Genomic DNA, 8,255 nt, shown 5'->3' on the forward strand with positions numbered 1-8,255 from the left:
TCCCTGTCATGGGATTCTGGAATCCCTGAGKSTGGAAAAGCCCTCCCAGCCCATGGARTCCCAGCTGTGCCCGATGCCCACCTTGTCCCCAGCCCAGAGCACTCAGTGYCACCTCCAGCCCTTCCTGGGACMCCTCYAGGGMTGGGGACTCCAAAGCTCCCTGGGCAGCCCCTGCCAAGGCCTGAGCACCCTTTCCTTGGGGAAATTCCTTCTGAGCTCCCTCCTCTGAGCTGTTTTCATCCTCTCCCACAGCTTCTGTTTGTATTTGATGAACCCTTTCAGAGGATTCTCATTTGATTTATCTCTAAAACATCATTCAAGCCACCACAATGCGATGAACAACAAAGAAATTTTAAAAATTAATAATTTTATGTCGCATCTTGTAATTCATTAAAAGAGTTCTGAAGAGCAAGTCACAGGAAATGGGGCTGGGAAAATCTATTTGCTCATCAGTCCCTGTCAGTGCTGAGCTGCTTCTCCATGGGATATTGTCAAATGCTTTTTCCAGCTTTTAATGTTTAACTGGCCAGATGAAACATTCCCATGTGGGTTCCCGTTTAGGGGGGTGGATATTGCAAGAAATGCTGAGAATCCCCCCTCACTGAGCTCTGCTGCCTTGTGGGGAAGGTGCCAGTGAAGGAAAACCAACCCAGAGCACGTAAAATCACTGGCCAGAGGTTTGGAATAACAGCTGATGGGAAGGAGAAAGATAAAGACCCCATTTGTGGGTGAAATTTTTCCAGTCTTTAAATTTAAACAAGGTTAATTTAGAAAGTTCTAGAATGGCCATATCTGTTTCCAGGGAAAAAAAAAAAGGAAGAAGAAAAAAAGAATCCTGGATTTCTCAATCAGCTCAAATGTCCCTGGCCATATGTATTGGCATTGGGACTCCTCTTTCCACACAAAACTAACCCCAAGATTAGGAACACCAGTAATTATTTGCTCAAAGTTAAGTCTAGAAATAAACCTTTTCAGAATCCAAATCTTGTTAAATATTTTGTGGTGCTGGACAGAAGGAAGACATTTCAGATTTGGAGTTATAATTAACTATTAGGAGGGAGAAAATATTGCCAAAGTTTCCTTTTCTTTTTCTCTCGTTATTCAAAGACTTTGTGTGAGCAAATGCTACACAGCTGGAGAATTGGGAGAAAATATTGGAAGAGTGATGGGGGTTAAGAGCTAGAATTGTTCAAGTGCCAATTAGATATAAATTGATACACAGGAAAAAGGAAAAAAAATGAGATAACACAGGTCAAACCTAGGAAACCCAGGTTGGACTTTTTTAGATTTAAACATGATTTTTAAGAGAATCTGATTATTTGAAACAGAATTAGAAGAGTTCAWCTCAGTCACTGAAAGTTGTTTAATGACAGCGAGTCCACTGGCATGGGAATGGAATCCCCATGGTGAGATCTGCAGCTCCMTGGGAAGTTTTCAAGGGGTACAAAGGGGAAAATAGAGGTTGGATTGAGCCAAGGTGCAGAGTCTGCAGTGCCTATTTCTAGAATTTGGATTTTGGCACAATTTGATGTGGTTTGAAGTGGTTTTCTGTCGATTTTAAAGATAATATCTGTATGTCCCCAGCAATAGCAGCCTCCATGCAGGGAGTGTTCTAAGCCATGCCTAACTGGGGTTAATGGCTTCCACTCCTTCTCAGGGGTCAGCTCCCCCAGGAGCTTCCTGATCCCTGCAAATGCCCTGCACCTCCTCTGTTCCCAGGTTTCCTGGAAGATGATGGAACAGACCTTTGGAGTTTCAGAAAGGATGAGCCACTTTGAATCACACTGACATCACCYCTGCAATTTCAGCCTTTACTCATGACACGACTGCTGCACTTTTCCCTTCCCTCCCTCTCTTCTATTTTGCAACCTGCCTTTCAMAAACACCACGAGGAACAGGATGATTTCTTTAGTTCCTCCTCCAAGGCCAGCAAATCGCAGCTGACTCAAATCCATCTGGTCCTTGTCCCCTCTGAGAGCAGCTCTGACCGGGTGAGAATTGTTTCAATTATTCTGATTGTTACTTGCCCAAGACAGTTCTGACATCAAGGATATATTTTGAAGCTCTCAAACACCTCTTAGAGGAAGAGGTTGGAGAACCTGGTGGAATGAGCCCAGAGGAGCTCTGGAGCCAGGCTGGGAGAGCTGGKGGTGCYCMCCTGGGGAAGGGAAGGATYCAGGGGCAGCTCAGAGCCCCTGCCAGGGCCTGAAGGRGCTCCRGGAGAGCTGGAGAGGGACTGGGGACAAGGGCTGGAGGGACAGGAGCCAGGGAATGGCTTCCCAGTGCCAGAGGGCAGGGCCAGATGGGATATTGGGCAGGAATTGTTCCCTGGGAGGGTGGGCAAGCTCTGGCACAGGGTGCCCAGASAAGCTGTGGCTGCCCCTGGATCCCTGGCAGAAAAGATAAAAATGCCCATTTCTACAGTTCAGCTACAAAAGTGAAAGAGGAAACAATTGGTTGGTTAATCAGCATTCATATTCCTGTTATTCCTGCTGGCTGTTCCAAGACAATGACTTTACTCTGCCTTCACTGGGAGCAGAAAGAGGCCACTTTCCCTCTGTTCTTTTTAAAAAATTATTTTATTACCTTACCAATACATTGATCWGTTTGTTGGTGAATTTGCAACACTGCTTACAGGCATTCCCAGAGTTGATTTCTGGAAATCAGTAAAATACACATCTGGAGGAAATTTGACCCAACATGTTTTGGTTCGGGGTTTTTTTTGCTTTAATCACAAAATCTTGCCGGGCACTGCGATCGATTCTTTTTTTAAACAAGAATTGCTCCAGATTAAACAAGAAAAGAGACCAAAGGTCTCTTTGGTGGATTCCAATTTTAGGTCTCACCAATCACCTTTATTCAAGACACCCAGAGTTTGCTTGTTTTGGACACTGTTCTTGTAGAGGTGTAGCTGGTGAGCATCCTGCCACTTTGATCAGCTGAACAGAGAAAACATAGAGCGAGTTCACCATTTATTATGCCAGCTGCCCAGGCAATTATTTGAAGCTCCTTAGTTCATCTGACCTTTAAAACTTACTTTAACACACAATCACATCTGATCAAGTGGAGTGTTAAGGTCAGTTCTTCCTCTCAGAGCAAAGCAGAGCCAGCCCATTGTGCAAGCAGAGGCTGGACATTTAAAGGATATTGTTCTGCAATTGCAAGAGAAGATGACTTCGAAAAATGAGAGACTAAAGGTGATGTGGATTTAAATTGTTGGTTTAGAACCAAACAAGCTGTGCCAAAACAGGGCCAAAGATAAAGTGCTGCCATTTGACCAGGCCACGATCTCTTAAACTTGACCCCGGTTGTTTTGTGCTCGAGTCCTGAGGAAAATGAAACCTGCAGGAAACATGTGCAGAATGTGGYGGGATATACCCTGTTCTCAGGCTGGAATGCTGTTGGAAAAGAGCACATTTAATCCCTGTGGACCACCTGAGGTGCTTTTCAGACATTACTGAAGAAAGGTCTAATGGCCAGGGGCAAACTGTTCCCCTCGTTCCACTCCCTGCTTCCCTCTCAGATTAAACTCCCTCTGACTTCATTGACAGTTTGGCTTAATGGAATAACAACTGGATCAATTTCAAGGTCTGACTCAGACAATGGCCCTGTGATCCACCCAGAGACAATGGCTCCTTAGGCTATTTAGGAAAAAAGCCTCTTTGGGCTGATATGATCTTTCAGGAGAAAGACTTGGCCCTTTGGCAGCTGTTGCTGTCAGAATGTTCCACTCCTGTCCRTGTTGGGGTTCCAGCTCAGGACCTCAGGATGTTCTTCATTTGGAGATGTGGGAGCTYGAAGTGAGGCAGAAGGACATGAAAGTGCCTTGATCTTGGCTTTCAGTGGTCCAGTGACAGTAGAGATGTTGGTTTTGACCAGATGGAAAGCCAAAAATCTATTTCCTGCAAGCTCCTGTGGTGGATTCCAATTTTAGGTCTCACCAATCACCTTTATTCAATTCACTGAGGGRACAACAGCTTGTAGAGGGTTAATAAGGATTAAAACATCTCCATTTGTTTGCATTCCATGTCCCATGGCATCAATTACACCTTGGATTAAGTCTTCTTAGGGCTGAGAGCTGGACTTGCTCCATCCCAGAACTCCCTTATGCCCTGGGCTGAGCCCCARCGTGGGCAGCAGGGAAGGGATTKGGATTGTGCCCCTGTGCCCCATTGCTCAGGTGAGACCCCACCTGCAGAGCCCACCTGTTTGGCAGCCTGGGACAGTGGGAGGTGTCCCTGCCATGGCAGGGGTGGCACTGGATGGGCTTTACAGTCCCTCCCAAAACCCTTCCATGATTCCAGGATTCTCCAGCTCATACTCAGCACAAAGGCTCCTCTTTTTCATCCCTTTATGGAACTCGTGCCAATGTCCCCCACTCCTGGTGCCCCCYATGTCCCCCAGAGCAGCACTATCCCCCTGCCCTGGTCACACCCTGGTGTTTCCAGGGTTCTGGGTTGGGTGCAGCCCACATTYGAGATGCCAGATCTCAGTCAGGCTCTTAGAGGCCCTAATTTTCACTTTGACAGCACAGGAAATTCTCTGACCTACTAACCCTCCCCTTCCCCCTTGAATAAAGCACAAAATGTTCTACATTTTTCCTGCCTCGGTTTCTGAAGGTATATTTTACTCCTAGGTGCCTGTGATTCTTCTGCTGCAGTTTTGTGCTTCTCCTCAGCATTGCCCAGCTCATCTTGGTCAGCTTTTTTCCAACTTTGGATAATCTGACAAAGCCTGGACTCCACCCAGCAGCCAGAGCCTTATCCACCTGTTCCTGCCTTCTTTCAGGAGACCTGGGAATCTCTCATCCACCCTCACGTGGAGGCCTGAAGGTGAGTCTCAGCATTTTGTTTCCCTTCCACATCTCAGAACATTTCCCGATCCAAAGCAGGAAAAACCTGCCTCACACAGGCCTTGTTTGAGTGGATAAAGGAGGATTAGAAACTAGGGGTGACCATGGGGGATGGGGATCAGTGGCAGGAAGCCCGTTTAGAGCCCAGTGACCAGTGGAGTGCTGGTGGTCAGCACCAGGTCCAGACCAGCTCAGGACCTTCATCTGTGGCCTGGCTGAGGGGGCAGAGGGACCTGTGCAATGCAGCAGGAGGGAGGAATGGGCTGACCAGGACCTCGTGCAGCTCAAAAGGGGTGAGAAAACAGCAAAGTCTGGCACTAGGAAAAGCAAACCTCATGACCCAGTACCTGTTGGGGAATGTCTGGCCAGGGAGCAGGACAGGACCTGGAGGTGCTGCTGGGTGCCAARGTGACCATGAGCCAGCAGCCAGGGGGGAAGGGTGTCCTGGGCTGTGCCAGGATGGTGCCAGCAGGGCGAAGGAGGGGGACTCTGCCCCTCTGCACCCCTGGAGCACTGTGCCCTGCTCGGAGCTCTTCACTGCAGAGGATCTCGGACACCCTGGGGCAGCCTATGGAGATGGTGAAAGGATGGAAAAGGCTCCTGTGGGTAGGGCTGGCAGAGCTGGGACTGTGGGAAGGCTCCAGAATCTGCTCCATGGCCAGGGACTCTGCAGGGAGAGGCAAGCAGACAGGGCCAGGCTCTGTGCAGTGGTGCCCAGGGCCAGGGCTGGAGGGAACAGGCACAAACGGGGACACAGAAGTTTCCCTGGAACATCTGGGAACACTTTTTCACTGAGAAGGAAAAGCCCAGGTTTCCCAGAGAAGCTGATGGAAACTTTCCATCCCTCAAAAACCACCTGGACACAATCCTGGGCGAGCAGGGGGTCTCCAGAGGGGCCTTCCCACCTCATCCCCATGTGATCCTGTGACAAAATGCCAGGCTGGATTTCCCAGCCCCTGTGTTGCAATAAATGTCCCAGCCCTTGCCAACCAATGGAGAATTCCAGAGGCTCACAAYGGTACCTGACAACTGCCTGCTGTTTCCCAAATTGCCCATGGATAAACGCCAGGGGTTCTCTGCCRTGTGTAAATATTAACACACGTGTGCCACGGGACAGGGGCACAGACAACCAAACGTGAGCGGGTTTATTTCTCCTCCGAACGAGCAAGGATTACTCAATGAATTAATCTGCAGTGAGTCACAAGGTAAATTTCAGTAATTGCTCAGTGTTCCATGTCATCAAAGTGGCAACCAGAGATTTATGGAAAACTGAAGATTGGCTGTTTGATAGCAGGGAGCAATCAAGCGCTGCTGTTTGTGTCCCTGGGGAAGGGGGGCCCTGCCCAAGGCGTGGGGACTCAGCAGYGCCACGTGCCAGGGGCACAAAGGGCTCTGCTGGCACGAGGAAGATGAGGGTACAGACCCCTGTGCCACTGTGAGACCCAGAGGTGACACCAGTGCCCAGCTGGTCCCTGAGGTGCTGGTTGGGTGTCACCAGAGCCAGACTCCCCTTCCCACTGCTTTGGATCCTTCGATTTCCGTGGCAGGGGACAGAGGGAAAAGGTTCTCAAAGACATTAAATTCCTGCCAGGGGCGTGAAAATTGGAAACTGGAGAGAGTGAGGGTCAACTCAGCTTCTTGCCTGGAGAAGAAAAGTTCCTGCGTGACCTCATTGTGGCCTCCCGTGCCTGAAGGAGCTGACAAGAAATGTGGAGAGARACAATTTCCAAGGGGTGGAATGACAGGAAAAGGGAGAATGGTTCCAAATGGACAGAGAGCCGTTTCGGATTAGATATCAGGAAAAAATTCCTCCCTGTGAGGGAGGGGAGGCCCTGGCACAGGGTGCCCAGAGAAGCTGTGGCTGCCCCTGGATCCCTTTGAGTGCCCAAAACCAGGCTGGACATTGGGGCTGGGAGCAGCCTGGGACAGTGGGAGGTGTCCCTGCCCAGCCCTGGATAAGCTTTAAGGTCCTTCCCAACCCAAACCATTGTGGGATTCCATGGACACYACCCATAAGGGCAGGCAGGCAGAATTCAGGGATTTGGGTGTTTGATAATGAGCATTTTGAGGCCGATTTGCCCTGGATGAGCTGCATTCCAGGCTGCTTCTTGCTTGATGGGAATCTCCAAGGGAAATGTGTTGGGAATTGGTTTGGAGGGGTGGAAGGACAACAAATGGCAGAACCATTGAATTACAGAATCACAGAGTGTTTGGAATTGGAGGGACCTGAAAGTCCAACCCATTCTACCCACTGCCATGGGCAGRGACACCTTCCACTATCTCAGGCTGCTCCATCCAGCCTGGTCTTGGACACTTGCAGAAAACCTGGCTTTATCCACACCACAGTTGTACAATAACTTGTGGAGTTTCCCCCTGTCCATGTTTTCATTCTCCATGTTCAATTTTTCTAAAACAGGGATTTAATTCAGGTCTTGAAGGAGCTGAACTTATGGTTGTTCCCTGATCTCTGTTGAGTGATTCCTGATATTTAACGGAGCATGGTAGAGCGACTTGCAACAAACATTTGGAGCCTTTTAAGAAATGCTCTGGAGACAGTTCCTATTTTCCTCACAACCTGAGTGTTCCCAGAGCTGGAATCTTGGTTCTGACCTCACTGGCACCATCATTTTTTCTTACAGTGCCTATAGGGAATGTTTGCCTTCCAGGCTGGGTGTTGGGGCTTGATGGACACACTGCCTCATCYGTTGTGGCAGTGCCTGTGCCTCCGCCAGCATCTTCTCCCAGAAATATTCTGCACATCCAACGTGCACGACACGCACCAGCACTGCGTCAAAGGGGTGACGTAGGCACACAAACACACAGTGCCCGTGGCTAAGGATGCCTTAATCACATCTTCAAAATGCACAGCGACGCGCCCAGGAAATATTTTGAGGTCTATTATCTAAGCCTGCTATGAATAAAGATTTATTTTTTYGTGTTGAACGCCGTCGTTCCCATTGGAGGACAGAGCACTGGGGCAGTGGAAATTTTTTGGTGGCGCAGTGGAAATTTTCTTGCTCTTTTTCTTAGGCTGCTCCAAACAAATCTGCACTTTGGTCTTTCCAGACAGATTACTTCAGTGGGTGCCCTCAGGAAGCTTCTTTAAGCAGAAACTTATGTAGGGCTCATGTTTTTTGCTAATTCCAAGGATTTTTGCTGGTTTCCAGCAGGTCAAGTGAGATGATTCCACCCCTATGCCCCATTGCTCAGGTGAGACCCCACCTGCAGAGCTGCTCCAGCCCTGGGGCCCAGCACMGGAAGGACGTGGAGCTGCTGGAGAGAGCCCAGAGGAGGCAGCAGGATGGTCAGAGGGATGGAGCAGCTGTGCTGGGAGGAAAGGCTGGGAGAGCTGGGATTGTTCAGCCTGGACAGGAGAAGCTTTGGGCTGAGCTCATTGTGGCCT

At 49.1% G+C, this 8,255-nt stretch overlaps 1 long non-coding RNA gene across 2 annotated transcripts in view; it reads left to right on the plus strand.

Annotated features, from left to right (window-relative positions):
- Window positions 1-1,912: 1,912 nt before the first annotated feature.
- The window catches only part of LOC130585260 (uncharacterized), a 21,717-nt gene continuing 15,374 nt past the window's right edge, over window positions 1,913-8,255 (plus strand). For both annotated transcript variants that reach the window (XR_008966572.1, XR_008966573.1), the window contains exons 1-2: window positions 1,913-1,991; window positions 4,637-4,832. This is a non-coding gene — a long non-coding RNA (uncharacterized LOC130585260). The remainder of the gene's footprint in view (window positions 1,992-4,636; window positions 4,833-8,255) is intronic.

Source organism: Malurus melanocephalus, unplaced genomic scaffold (genome assembly GCF_030028575.1).
Source record: "Malurus melanocephalus ecotype Western Australia unplaced genomic scaffold, MMel_1.1 scaffold_854, whole genome shotgun sequence".
Classification (NCBI taxonomy): Eukaryota; Metazoa; Chordata; class Aves; order Passeriformes; family Maluridae; genus Malurus; species Malurus melanocephalus.